Source organism: Phallusia mammillata, chromosome 6 (assembly GCF_965637545.1).
Source record: "Phallusia mammillata chromosome 6, kaPhaMamm4.hap1.1, whole genome shotgun sequence".
Classification (NCBI taxonomy): domain Eukaryota; kingdom Metazoa; phylum Chordata; class Ascidiacea; order Phlebobranchia; family Ascidiidae; genus Phallusia; species Phallusia mammillata.
The window spans coordinates 14,101,305-14,116,300 of NC_137257.1; the positions used below are offsets into that span (position 1 = coordinate 14,101,305).

Here is a 14,996-nt window from a genome sequence, read left to right on the forward strand (position 1 = left end):
ACGTTAAGTAAGTTTTAGGCAACTACCAGCACAAAAGAAAGTGATTTAAACTTGTACTTTAAAAGCTTTTGAGCTCTTTTACAGGCCTAAATGAGCATAACAGAAGTTCAAAGTTAATTTGACGACGAAGTTCAGCTTTTTTTCAAGTGTTTGTTTGTTGTTTATTCTGAAATTGCAGTGAACGCCAGAGGAAAAATCAGCAATACTGAGAAGTTGCATGTCAGGGATATCACCATAAGGCACTTAGTCCATGAAGCACAATGGTTAGCAGCCTTCTTACACTACCAACATGAGTGAGCCACTGAGTGAAAGCTTGATAGTCTGTCTGGAAATGATTGTAAACTGATAAAGTTCGGTGTTCTGTTTTACACAAAACATTTCAAACATGCCTTGAGCTTATATTGTATGTATCATACAGTTCATGGCTTTGTATTTCATTTTTGATACTGGCTCCACACAATATTCCAACTGTTCATATTCAATATTTAGATCGGATTGATACAACAACAAGAAACAGAAGTATCTGTAAAATAATAAAAAATAACACAGTATTCATAGTATAAATCTGTTACAAAATGTAGCATTAAAAAACAAGTTATCATGCACTCTTGTCATATTATTTTGTTTTCATAATCAAAACTGTTTGCTAATGGAAAGTTTGTAAGTTTTAAAAATATAACCCCTCATATACTTACATGCCTGACAAACTATTTATTTATTAGTCATAAAAATAACATAAGTTCTACAGTGGGAAAGTACATGGCTTTGTCCGTACTGAACATATGTTAAATCCATCTTTCAGTTAAATATCATGTGAAACAAGCCATCCTAAAGGAAGTTAAAAAACGTACAAATTACCGTACATTGCAAGATAACTTCATTTTCTCTCATTTGAGAGTACCACATGTGAATTTTGCCAAATTCATGTCACTTTATTGGGGTAATAAACCACTCTAAGTACATATCTCAACTGAAAAACTTTGTCATAATACCTGAGATGCTTTATTGTAGAAAACCAACCCAGTGACTGTCTTGAAACTTTGACTTACTCGTTTCACATTATACTATATATAGCCATCTTATATCGCAGTTTTTATAGGTTTTACAAAAATACTACAACCATAAGACAAAACGTAACATCATTTTTCAGCCAACAATTAAATCCTAACGCCTGACGACCGAATATCTCGTTTTGAACTAGCTTGCAGTCTGCTATCCTGTACATACAATTTCAGCGAAAAACATGCAAAACTTCTATGCACTGAAGCGGAACGGCGTACGAAACTAAATTACGCTTAACAATGCAAATAGTCACGTGACTTGCCGAAGTTTCATCTCATGTTTTTAATACTCTTTGGTTAGATGACCTTTTTCAACACTTTCTAATTCAATGATAACTGCAAAAACTGAAGCCCACTTACAGTCATCTTAAAAATTCACGACTAACCTTCAAACAAATAAATTAAAAAAGGTAAAAAAATTGTTTAACTGTACTGACCGTCAAACCTAGAATATAGCAAACGGGTTTGGTTTTGGAGCACAATATAGACCCGGAACAGATAACACAACTACAGCGGCCGGTTCACACGCTGCGTGATTGGTGGAGCTGCGCGAGCCGCAGCACCAAGTCGCCTATTTCGCCCGGCATGTAGCTTTTCCAAGTGCGCATGCGCACAAGTGCAAAACGTCACGATTCGTCATGAAACTGGAGCTGCAGTTCCACCATAGATAACATATTAATGCCATAATTTTTTTTAAAAAATGAAAACAATGCCGATCAAGGCGGAAATTATACTTAGGTTATCTGTATTGTTGTGGTAGGAATAATAGGTGAAAATATCTAGGGGGTGCTGCAGCTCCGCAGCACCCTAGCACGAGCCGCCCCTGCAAATGATACAAAATAAGTCTACTTTTCATGCAGTCCAAACAGCGCAGTTTAGTTTTTTCCATATGTGTATTTGTTGACATTTGTGCAAACATTTCAGTTTACGGAGAGGCCAGGAAGAAAAAACCTTGAGCGCATTGCTTATTTGGTTGTTTCCAAATATCCAACATCATTCAGAGATGTTATTGGAGGCATTCCTATGGGTGATGGCCACAACTCAATTGCAAACCAGCTGTACTACAGATGGGAAAACGTGATACGCAAAAAAAGAAAACTGCAGCATTTATCTGATGTCCAAAGTTCTGCAAGTAAAAAAACTCCGTATGGTGTCAAAAATTGGTTGGTTCCAAACAAAACCCAAAACCGAACTTCTTTGCAAAATTGGTTATTGGAAGAGTTTAAAAGAGCAAAATCTGAATGGGATATGCAACATACCAAAAACCTCATGAAGCAAACTTACTTCATGCAACGGGAATTAATTAATAAAAACTCCCCTGTCCAAATGGTGCTGACACAATGGCCATTTTTGACAGAGGCCGAGTTTTTACTTTTCCATTTTGGGAAGCTATTGGAAAAAGACCACGCAGAACATCTGCCATCAACCATTGCTCATCGCAGCATGGAGGTGTATAGGTGAGCAAAGTGGAATTATTGCACTTTTGGTTTCTCATCTACTTTGTTGAATCTTGCTTCAGGTCACTAAAATTAAATGCTCGACCAAGTGTGGAAACAGTGCTAAAATCCATTAAGCACCAATGCTCCCAATTTGAAAATAACGATGCAAAGTCATCTGAAGTGGTAAGCCTTCTGGCTGCTTTTTTTAAGGAAGAAGGCAAGACCATTCTCAAATATTTCAAGGTAAGTGCTGCATTTTTTGATGACAGTGCACAGTTCACTTCTAACAAAAATGCACTTTGTGTCTAGGATGAGTATCAGTTAAGCACTATTATAGAAGAAAGCGAAACTACTCCTTATGTTATAGCAATTGATGAGTTTGCAATATACATTCTTGTATGTATGTGTATGTTTTAAGTACAAACATTTTTATTCTAGGGGACATGCCAGCAATTGCCAAACATTTTAAGGTCATTGTTGAAAAAAACATAGTAACTTCTTGCAGTGACCTGTTTCTTGCATTGTCATGCTGTATTGCCACCTACTTCATATTCAATATTGAGTATCCAAAAAGTGCATTGGCAACTTTGGAGTTCATGCAAACATGAAGTACAAAAGCCATAAGTCTGTTGGGTCAGGTAGTGTATTTTTTTCTTTTTAAACTTAAGGGCATGTTGGTTTTAACCACAGGTTTTGATTTAATTGTGATTTATTATGTTTTTAGTTGTAATTTTTTATGTTAATTGAAGAAAAAACATTGCATAGTTTGATTTTATGTGTAAAATCTATTGTTTATTCAAATAAAATTATAATGACTGTTATGTTTTTTTGTATGTATAGGTATTTTGTGGAAATCAATGCACCCGGAAGCAAAACTTCAAAAAAAGGAAAAGTTGTGGGATACATCTGTAGCGACCCCAACGCTTGCTAGGTCTAATTCTTTATTGAGTTATAGTGATATTAAAGTGATATGGTATCTTTCGAAACAACATGTATATATATACGTACAATTGTCAACGACAAACAGTCAACAAAAGGTGACAACATATGGTATACAGCTGTGTGGAATTACATGCTTGAGGTGTTGATTGATTTACTTGTCAAATACGTTTGTACAGATCATAATCCCACATAGGTATCCCCCCGGACAAGTGTTTTCTGTATAATGGTACAAATTACGATTGGGGTAAATTTGGTAAAAGTTCGACTTTTCACATCACCAAACACGTAAGCGACCGCCGCCAAACAGTTCTTTCCTATGACCATTGCGCGCTCTTTTGTTCTTCGGATATGTCTTTTAAATTGTTCAACGACTTGTACATGCTTGGTCAGTGTCTTCATTGGTGTACAGAGGTCGACATGATTGTTTGTTTTCTTCAGCGTGGTCATTTCTTCAGCGGTGCTTGCTTGTGTATTGGTGCATGTTACTTGGTCTTGTCCGGATGAAAAACTTCAAAAACAAAAACATAAACAGCAAAATTGCGGCAAACGTATTGTGATAACTATTTAGTGTAGGCGAAGGGTTACGTCAAAATATTGGTAATCCGGCCAAACAAGAAATTATGTGTTTGTACGTTGATAACAGTTTGCAAAGTTCTCTACACCCTAATACTAAGCTCAACTCGCTAGCTTTGAGGCATCACGAATTTGCTTTGCGAGGAGCTGACGATCCCTAATGCAAGGATTTACAGACCGTGGGATCAGACAGTAAAAATGAATGAATGAATGCAATGTGGCAGCCTTGCGACCTGCTTAATACGATTTCCCACATAATCGCAACCTCAGTGAGTCGAGGGTTTCTAAAGATGACATGCCGGCGAGTTTCATTGATCGCTCGGTGTGTGCGTTTTGCTCATAAACAGCACATTAAGTAGATTGTTATTCCACCGTATCAAACACAAACGTTACATATTTCTTCATGCAAGTTATAGTTAAGTTGACATTTTACAACTACCGTACACCAAAAAGTTATCAAAGCTTTAGACAATTACGCAATAAATTAAATTTTGACATATCCCAAGTTTGGGCTAGGCGTTGGATCTGAAAAGTGTAAATAAATGCAACATAACATAGAGTTAGGCGTAGCTTGGTAATACAACATTCATCAAAATGCAAACTTAACTTTGATCGTTTTTAACAAACAACATCGTCATCGACGTTGTGGTCCATTCTGCTTTGTCCGCTTCTTTGTGCTTGTTTTCCATTTCCATATCGACTTTTGCTACTTTCAGTCACGTCGCTGCTTGGTTGGTTGAAGTATCAGAAGGTGTTGCGGGTTCTGATCACGTCGGGGTATCACCAGTTATGTAGCGCCCCCAACGCTTGCTAGGTCTAATTCTTCATTGAGTTATAGTGATATTAATGTGATATGGTATCTTTCGAAACAACATGTGTATATACGTACAATTGTCAACGACAAACAGTCAACAAAAGGTGACAACATATGGTATACAGCTGTGTGGAATTACATGCTTGAGGTGTTGATTGATTTACTTGTCAAATACGTTTGTACAGATCATAATCCCACACATCCAAAAGTTTTGCAATTAAGCAACATTATGCAGGCATACAAGCAATAATATTCTGGATTTTTGCAACAATAAAACACAGTTCTTGAAAGCGTGTTGTATTGCAATGCAGTAGAATTGACAAACTTGTCAGTAAAAAAAACTGCCAGGACTTTTCCCTGTAGATTTAACAGCAGGTTATTCAGTGAATTTAACTGGCCAGGTTCCGTAAAAATTACGTGTACAGACATGTAAAACAGAAGAAAATAACAGGGGAATGCACGTATATATTTACTTGGGTTTCCACAGTAAAATCTACAAAAGTGCCGTAAAAAAAGCTGCCAGAAGTTTTCCCAGTAAAAATTTAACAGTGTAAGCGTACTTGATATATTTCTATACTTGGCAAATTTCCCCTGTGTGCATGTTTTTTACTAAACGCTATTGTGTAAACTAAATTTTGATTGACTTTGTATCATTGGAAAAGACAAGCAAGTTTGTAACATAAACGGTGCATTGTAATTATTAAACGTTAGTGTGTTGAAGTAATTTCACTAAATAATTTTGTAACATAAGAAAACACAAGCAAGTTTGTGAAATAAAGTGTGCATGTTAAATAATTGTTTATCATAATATGTTGTTGCATGCTAATTTATGTGCTGCATGTGCATGCACTGAAATTTTGAAAGAAACAAACATATACACACATACCACCGTGGATCAGTTTATACAGTCAGTGACATTTGGTCGCTCAGGAAAAGCAAAAGTGTGTCGCAAAAGAAAGACACACTTAGTAGTGGTCCTGCAGCAAAAGTAGAATGGCTCGTTCAGCCGAAGACGCTACAAAAACCAAGACCACAGATGTCATTTTGTTCGCCACTGATGAGTCAAATTCCGAGGAGTTTCGTCCAACTGCACCAAGTAGCTCGACGCAATATTTAAATAAGGAAATTAACGAGGTTAAACACAACATGTCGACCACGCTGTCACAACATGTAAATGATACCTTACAAAATTCCCTTGAAAACGAATTTAACGCCATGCGGTATTCGTTTCTAAAATTACCTCTTCTACGGAACGAGGACAATGAGATTTCGAGCTACTTTAAGGTGTTGGATAGTTTCTTTTGCGCAAGCAAGATTTTCGATGAAACTTTGCGACATTCCTTGTTCGTTGCTACTTTACATCAAGCTCAGAGCAGCTTTAACTCGGTCGTCGGATTCGGAAACGCCTTATTCTGCTCTTAAAGATGCCATGGCAGAGCAAGTGTATGGGCGCAATAAGTTATCTTGGTTCAAAACGTTCAACAACATGACATTTCTGGATTCCAAAGAAGCTCCCAGTGGATTAATGAGGCGACTTAGCTGCCTGTCCCCGCAATCCCAACAACGATCCTTTATTTAAGGACATTTTTGAAGACAAATTCATGTCTCTCTTGCCACAACACGTTCAACCTATCGTGAAGGCATTGTCTTTTAATTCCTTGGAGGGAATGGGAAAGTTTTGTGATCGCTATCACGATCCAGAACAATATCAAGGTCCGTCAAATAAGCGACAAAACTCAAAAGTTGACCAACTATCAGCAAAATTTGATGAGGTTATTTCTACCATGTCAAGAAATGCACAACCAGCAACGAGGCCTTCTCTTGGGATAAATAATAACTTCCCCGACAATATGTGCCGTTTTCATCAACGCTGGGCGATCAAGCAATAAAGTGTGAAGGGCCGTCTTGTTCCCTTTACAACCTGCATAACTCCACCCCTGAAGAGTTTCTGCATGCCAGCAATTAGTCCACTAGATGAAGTTGTTTATTAACAAAATCTGGATTGTTGATGAAACTCGTCACGACCCTTGTATATTACTGTACATACTTTATGGTGATACAACATACGATGAACTTTTGACGTCCATTCGCCTGCAATCGCTTCCTTATTGCAATATCCATCCGGACAAAAACATCGTCCGCAACAACTAAACATGCTAATGTGCTTTTTCACAAATGCCAACTTCGTTTCGGACAACCAGTCCTTTTTCTATCTGCTTTCCAAATATTACGACGTCTATCAATGCGCATCCGTTTTATGCGGACAAGTCCCTTTTAATGAAGATATACGAAAGTGGAATCCTTACGTCCAAAAAAACCTCGAGTATCAACTATCTGCTCTACCGACGAATTTTCTGTAGAAACTATCTAACACGTCGATAAGTACAAAGCAGCTAACGAGTAGAAACTGTCTGCTCCATTGAAGATTAAACAAAAGAACTATAGTTCAGTAGAAACAATCTACTTTAATGTCGACCAAAGGCAATTAGCTGAGTAGAAACTATCTGCTTTGTATCTTGAGTACAATGGCTCGCACGAATAAGTCATTTTCTGTGTACTATAAGTCGCGTCGAGCCTTTTGCAACAATACCCTTACATATGGGTAAATAGACGAACCGCAACTGATCACACCGAGCATTCTCGACGTGTGTGCAAAAAGTCATTTTTTTGTCAAGTCGATCGTGGCCAGGTTGCAGACAAGCAAGTGTTCCGAAACTACTGTCCCTATCATGTCTTAAACGTCTGATCAAATAATATATGGGTGAACATTTTCAACATATGCCAATCGTAATTAACACCCTCGCTCTCCCGCAAGAGTAAAAGCATGTACGGCAATCGCTGCTTCTACAACTGCTATTCAGTACGGCAATCGGTGCCTCTACAACACCGATGTTCACATCGCAAGGCACGTGGAATGTTCATCGACTGCAAAAGCGAGCGTGCCGAGTTAAAGTGCACAATCCTCGCTCAGTTCAAAGCACAAAATCACAACACAACTATACATGTTACGTGCTTGCAAGTTAAGTTAAATTTGCATGTTGTTGTGTTTGAAAATTAAGTTTGCATGTTGTTCTGTTTGCAAGTTAAATTTGCATGTTGTTGTATTTTCATGCACCCTTTGCACAATTGTCAAGTATGGAGATATTGCCGAAAATTAAAAACATTTTTTTAAAACAATTGCGATAATTAAATTGGGAAGTGAATCAATTTACGGCAGAGCACGAGTTAATTTTCGTGTTTTTTAATTGCATCGTATGTTTGTCAATCGTTCTTGTTTATCATCCAGTACACAATTGTATTTTATATGTTTTTCTCACAAAGCCCATGGAGGGCAGGAACCATTTTTCGCTATATTTGCAATGTGATTGTATCGTGTGTAATTTCGTATCGTACAGTACGTCTTTGCCGCCATGACTCTTTACTCCTACCCTGTATTCATATATAGAACACAGTTAAACCCTCTAGCGCCGGAGTATTTGTAGCGGTCAGGTGCTTTCAAACCATCATTTTGGCACTTTGGTTTGGCTAAGCATTAAGTAATGGAAAATTTTAACTTTGCAACCATGACTTTTCGTTCAATAATTTTTCATATCCGGACAACGGATATTTGTATTTTTGCTATCCGGTTAACGGTAGTTGCGTGACAAACCACTTTTCTAAATTTGCTTGATAAGTCTATTACAAAGTTATCTTATAATGAAAAGTTTATTTTTAAATGTTTGCGATGTCCTGCACAAAACAATTTTACACGTTACTGTTGCAGTGCGTTTCTAATGAAGCACAACGCATCGATTGTAGAGTCGTTTAAACGGGAACGGAGTTTTGTAGCAAAGAGTCCACATGCACTAAATGCCCTTTCAGCTTCCACAGAAGTGGGCTGAATAGTAAGAAGGGCTTCATATAAAGCTTGGAGATTAGCTGGCCTTTTTCCTGAAGCTTCAAAAACTTCACATTCTTTTTGGACTGTTAATCTGTTGATATTTACGATATTTGAAGGCCGAGTTGCAGGGAGGCATGTTGACCTGATTGCTCTATCAAGTTCTTCTTTTAGAGACCTCGCCGATATTTCCTCACGCACAGTAGAAGCCATTGATTCCAACTGGTCGCCATCAACAATTTCTGCGGCAGTTTCCGTTGCTCCAACTCCCAGCAACCTTTGCATCAGGGTTGCCGTAAGAATGATCACGTTTGTTCTGTTTCCGTATTCGCCAAACGTGTCGAGTTTGCTCTCCACCGTAATTGGAATCGAACAAGTATTCAATCAAATGAACAAGACCAATGTTTCTTCAACTACTGCTAGATGATAACCATGCGCAAAACATAACTGATGCATGCAAGGAACCATTCTTCCAAAACTCTTCATTACACTAGCTCCATCTGTCGTAGTTGCAACAATATCTTTCATTTTCAGACCAAACTCATCTAATCTTTCCATTACCAATTCTTGCACTTTTTTAGCTGGCAAACGGCCTTTTATTCTTGCCATTCCCAAATTAATGTGGCCAGAATCGTAATGCAAGTTTAAGATCATGTATCTTCTGCTTCTTGTGCTTGTGTACTCTTTAAGTGTAATAGAAAACAATTTTCCCGTCAGTTTTTCCGTTTCAATCTGCTTACGTTTTTCGCTTTTGAGTATTTGGTAAAATCTCATCACAAGATTTCTGACACTTTGTGCTGTCTGTGGCAGGTTGTATCCTCTTGCGAAGAATGCCTGCCTCATTTGCTTATTGGTAGCAATTGTTTTGAAAGAAATTCTGTCAATAGCTGCCAGCTCTGCAACAACTTTCTCTAGCGTATCTTTGGTTGGTTTAAAAAAGTGGTCAATCATGCTGGTTCCTGAAGAATTACCGGCTGTTTCCGTTAAAGAATTCAGTTGTGTTTTAATCTTTTTTGCATCTACTTTAATCTTATGTTTTAACTGCAAGTGATTCCTCATAGCTCCTGTCGATCCACCTTTACAGGAAACAGTATTACAGGAATACAGGGTTTTCGCTTTTCAAACGCTTGAATTCCATTTTAATTTCCTCCTTTACTCAATCACTTGCAAAGAATACACTGTCTAGTTCACATCTTACGATACATGAATCTCCAGTGATAACTTCAATAAGCTTTGTTATATTTTGTGACATAATAATACTTCAATTGATTCGTTGATTTTGTCAATTGTAGAGAAAGGGCAATATAAAGACGCGCTGTAAACACTTACCATAAGATAAACAGGACGTTGTTAGCGATTTTTATAACTGCAAACAGACTTTTGATTTGCAAAAATGCTTAAAAACGGATCAAATGCTTGCGCAGCACTATCTCTTGTTAACCGGTTAACCGACAAGAAAATATACGGATATCGGATAACAAAAAACCTTCGGTTAATCGGTTATCCGATATCCGGATAATTCAACCCTATCCTCTCAAACTTTGAATTATCGAATATTTCACGACTGCTTGCCAGTCTTAACCAAATTTACCTATATTTCCCTTGATAACGACACGCAGTGTCCTTTCTGTCGAAAGCAAACTGAAACCATTTGGCATATATTTGCAGAATGTAAATTCATCAAACCCAATTGGCAAAACATTCAAAAAATTATGAACAAAATTAGTGGCAAAACAATACAATTTGACATAAATTTGATAATTGACATAAAAATTACGGCTTCCCTGGAATACTGGTCAGAAATTATTATTTACTTAATTACTATAGCCAAACATGCGGCCGAAACAATTTTCATTTTGAAAATATTCCACCACAAGTTAATGGCATAACACAAACATTTAGACGGAGCATTTTTTCTCGACTTTCTTTTGAAAAAAACAAAAACGTATGGATCAAACCTTTTTACCAGTATTCCAGGGATTGAGGGAGGCTATGGGATAGCCAGCCATATTCCGCCTAATCAATTTTATTTTTCTTGCCCCCCCCCCCCCTTTTTATTGTTTTCTATGGCCTCATAGAATGGTGCAAACATAACAACAAGATGAAAAGAAAACTACGCAAACCCAATTTCCATTACTTAATTGCGACATCTCGCGGCGAGTATTTCCTAGCGCTTTTTCGCTTTTGTTTACCACATGTACCTACTAAATTCTGCTACAACAAAACCTCCTAAAATATGATGGTGTTGTTGCATTCTTTTGGTTGTGCTTCATTTATGCGATCTGCAGTTGTTGAAAGTTATAAATTAGACAACTAAACAAAAGTTTTGTTTTACCCACCGTTCGTATCTTGCTTCCTTTTGTTTCCTTCCATGTTATATGTCCAATTTTCCTACTTTTGCACCACCTCATAACCAAAAGACTTAACTTAAAGGAAAAAATTATACGCTGCTGTGCTTTATAACCTTTATGTTTTGTACTCTTTTGTTTTCAATCAGTTTTTTCCCTTTGGTTGTTTCGTGTGTTGTTTTTCGCAATACAAAAAAATCGTTCAAACACAGCTCACTTCAACACGAGCAAATCTTTCGCCTTTTACTAAAGATTTCCGTGGAGTGGGGTATTTTCAAGAGTCTTTGCTATTTGTTCGTTCCAACACAAGTTTTCGCAAAATGTTATGACACTTTTGGCACGAAAACACGTGAATACGAACGGAAACTTGGTTTCATAACAACTATAGGAACAGAATATGTTTTGATACTTTTTCGTCAAAACCATTCGCGTGAACGCGAAGGAGGTTTGGGAACATGACGTAATCTTATGGTTGAATAGCCACGATTTGCACGATTTTGCCAAAACGTCGACCGTTCATTGCCCGTGGTTCCAAACTTGCACGTGTCGGAAAAGATGTGGTGTTAGGGTGTTTATGGGTGACACTAAAACGCTGAATGGGCGGGAGATGGGTGGCGGGACGTCGCGAAAACCGCTAAATATCGGGTAAATTGCTGACGGTTAGTGCTATAAGGGTTGGGTTGAGGTTTTACAATAGTATATGAATCAAAAAATGTCCCTGCCTAAAACTTATTCAGCTGTTTCCTGACATTCAGAAAAAATGCTTGGGCGGGAAGTCTCCCTCGGCCGCTTAATGTTTCCCTCGGTCGCGGAATGTATCCGGGGGAATTATTTTTAATGATTTTCTATTATAAAACGTTATCCAAACCGCTCACTCGGTGAACATTTTGGTTTGGGAAAGTCAACAGTCTTTGAGGTACATATGTATTAAAAACAGCAGGTAAAATGGACACACTCGCATGGCTTATCATACTAATAGAATTTTTTTTTTTTTTTGAAAAAAGGTTACTATTGAAGTGTGCAAACTACAAAAGTAATTGTGAAAACGCTCTTCATGGACGTTATGAGGTACCAGCAGAACATTGCTACAAACTGCAATACCTTTCTTCATTGAAAAAGGAATGCCCAATTGTGTTGGTGCAGTGGATGGGTGTCATCTTGCAATCTCACAACCAGCAGAAAATGGACCTGATTACTCCAACTTAAAAATGTTTTACTTACGAAGCATGCAGGCAGTTCAGACTATAAAGGAAGGAAGGTAAAAATGTTTTTGGTATGCCATGACAAATACAATAAAGCTTGTTAACTACCAGGTATTCTCCTAATTGCATCCTTGTCCTGTTACAATTGATTGTTATGTGTTTTATTATGTATGTCGTGTTATTTTTAGATTTGTTGATGTTGTGATTGGGTGGCCTGGCAAGGTGCATGATGCTCGAATGTTAGCTAACTTTCCACTTGACACAAAAGCAGAATCTGGAAGCATGTTTCCACAGGTAAGCTACATGTGGTGTGAAATGAGTGAAAATTTGGTAAATTTTTACAATACTTTGCTTTCCAGAGCAATATGATAATTGAAGACAAACATATTCCATACTATATTATTGGAGATGGGGCCTACCCATTAAAAAAATGGTTAATGAGTCCATATGCCAACACACAAAATAACAGTCAGGTTGATTTCAACAGGGTGAAAATAAGTTTATGGTAAATTAAGGTGCTAGTTACCAAGGATTTTTTTGAAAAGCAAGTAATGTACTTTGGTACAAAGTTAGCAGTTATTTCCCAGGATGTATGCTACAACTGACAGGCCTAGCAGGCATAAGCTGCAGTGGCTAGGCCACATTTGTAATGGGTGGGGTTAATTGATATTTTGCAGCATTGTGTAGAAATAATGAAGTAAAGTTGTACATAATTACATTTTAGAAATTGTCCATTGCTAGAAGAGTGGTTGGGCAAGCATTTAGTCGCTTAAAACAAAGATGGAGGTGTTTGCTGAAACGATGCGATGCAGGTCCACGCAATGCCACAATCATAATAGCAGCATGTGTAGTATTGCATAATATTTGTGAGGAAAATGATGATTAAATTCCGGATCATAAACCACCTCTTTTAGAGAACTTAGACCAGGGGTGTCCAACCTTTTTGGCCAAAGGGCCACACGCGGTTTACGAACGATTGCGCGAGCCACTTGAGTGTTACTGCTAATTTGGAATCGTAGAAATAGCTGTCTTATAATTTCTAATCAAAATCCTCACATCGAAATTCTAATCTTAGAAATGTGTAGTATCCTCGTTTACAGTTATAAAAACAATAAACACACCAAGATATAGTTAAGTCAACAAAGTTTTTCCCACACGTCGACATTTCAATGTGAAGTTTGGCACTGTTTTTCTCCGACAAGTTTGGCAATATTCGGTGAGATGTAGCAATACGAAGCGATTTTTTCATATGGCTGTCAGAAATTACTGATCTTACGGGGGATTTAAAGTCACATGTCAACCTTTCTTGGAAAGTTCTGTTAGCGTTATACTTGCTTTTTGTTTCCTGTTTGGCATAATTTATATCACTGCAGAGTGCGGAAGATGTTTTACTGCTAAATGCGTTTTGCGCGAGAACCAAGAAACATTACTGACTGACTCTTGAAGCACGAGTCAGATTGTGACGTAACAATGTAGAAATTGTGATGCGTAACAATGTGCATTGTGACACAATAAAAGTAACTTGAAGTTGTGTATTATTACTCAATTAACAAACAATCAATGCCAATTTTTCGGAATGAAATTTCGCCATAAATTACGAAGGAGATTAAGTTGCCAATATGAGTCATTTCAAAAAAATACCACGCGGGCCACTCACAACCTTCGTGCGGGCCACGGGTTGGACACCCCTGCCCTACGGCTTCAGACAAGGCTGGGAATTTTGCCAATGTCTTCCGAATTAAAAACCCTCCAATATATTCAATGGTGTCGTTTTCAAATGCCTTTATTTGTCCATATGAGCACATTGTGACTGGTTCTTTGGTTTGATGAACAATTTTTGTACTGTTTTGCGTTGAGGCACAAATGCACAATAAAGGAAACTTGCCTACAATTTCATCTTTGTTGTTGGTTGTGCAAATGTTTTAAGCAAACTACCCACCAACTCCAAACCTGCGTTCGACAACTTCAATTTTAGATTCATTTCTGTTATGAATTGAGCTGGAAATGTAGATGTCTCAGTGCTCAATACACTTTGCTGTACAGAAAAGCCGGCGTCAGCTAGAACATCAATTTCACCGTCCATATTTTCGAACAGTAGGTCCCTTATAACTTTCTCGAGTAAATTTATGATTTTTTTCCATTGTTTTCGATGTCTATGACCCAAATTTTTGTGAAAAAATGTAGTCTTCGCTACCTACGCCAGCCATTTTCCCGGTTTCTATCCAGCCTCGGTAAGCGTGACGAATTGAAACGTCACAATGAGTTAGCCTTCCTCTGTATAGTGTTCTTTGGTGGTATTCAGCGTCCACGGGGATTGGCGCAAAATGGCCTATAATCACACAGGGGTTTGCCTCGCATGTGCATTTATCGTTTTTTTTGCGTTTATATGCGTGTGTCGATTTAAGGCAGTGGTTCCAAACCGTTTTGTAGACACGAACCCCTGTTATAAATTTTATAGTTCCGCAGACCCCAAACGTAATTTGGTCTTGTTATGTTTTTCGTTTCCTGCATTATACGTTATTATACTTTCGCCTTTTGGGGCAGAATTTTATTCAACCTTCACAGTCCTTTAATCTCAATAAAGTTCTGTACAAACCCCAGGTTGGGAAACCACAAGGTGAAGTAATCCTGGCCTTCTAGTGTTATGCTCGTCATATCCGCCATTTTGTTTCACCTGTTTTTTTTACTTCGATCCTATGTTTCTACCTGTCTCTAACCCAGGGGTCTCCAACACGCGGCC

The 14,996-nt window shown here is 37.9% G+C and overlaps 1 pseudogene; it reads left to right on the top strand.

The window, feature by feature from the left end:
• Positions 1-11,258: 11,258 nt before the first annotated feature.
• On the top strand, positions 11,259-11,363 carry LOC145235280 (U5 spliceosomal RNA; annotated as a pseudogene).
• Positions 11,364-14,996: the final 3,633 nt, after the last annotated feature.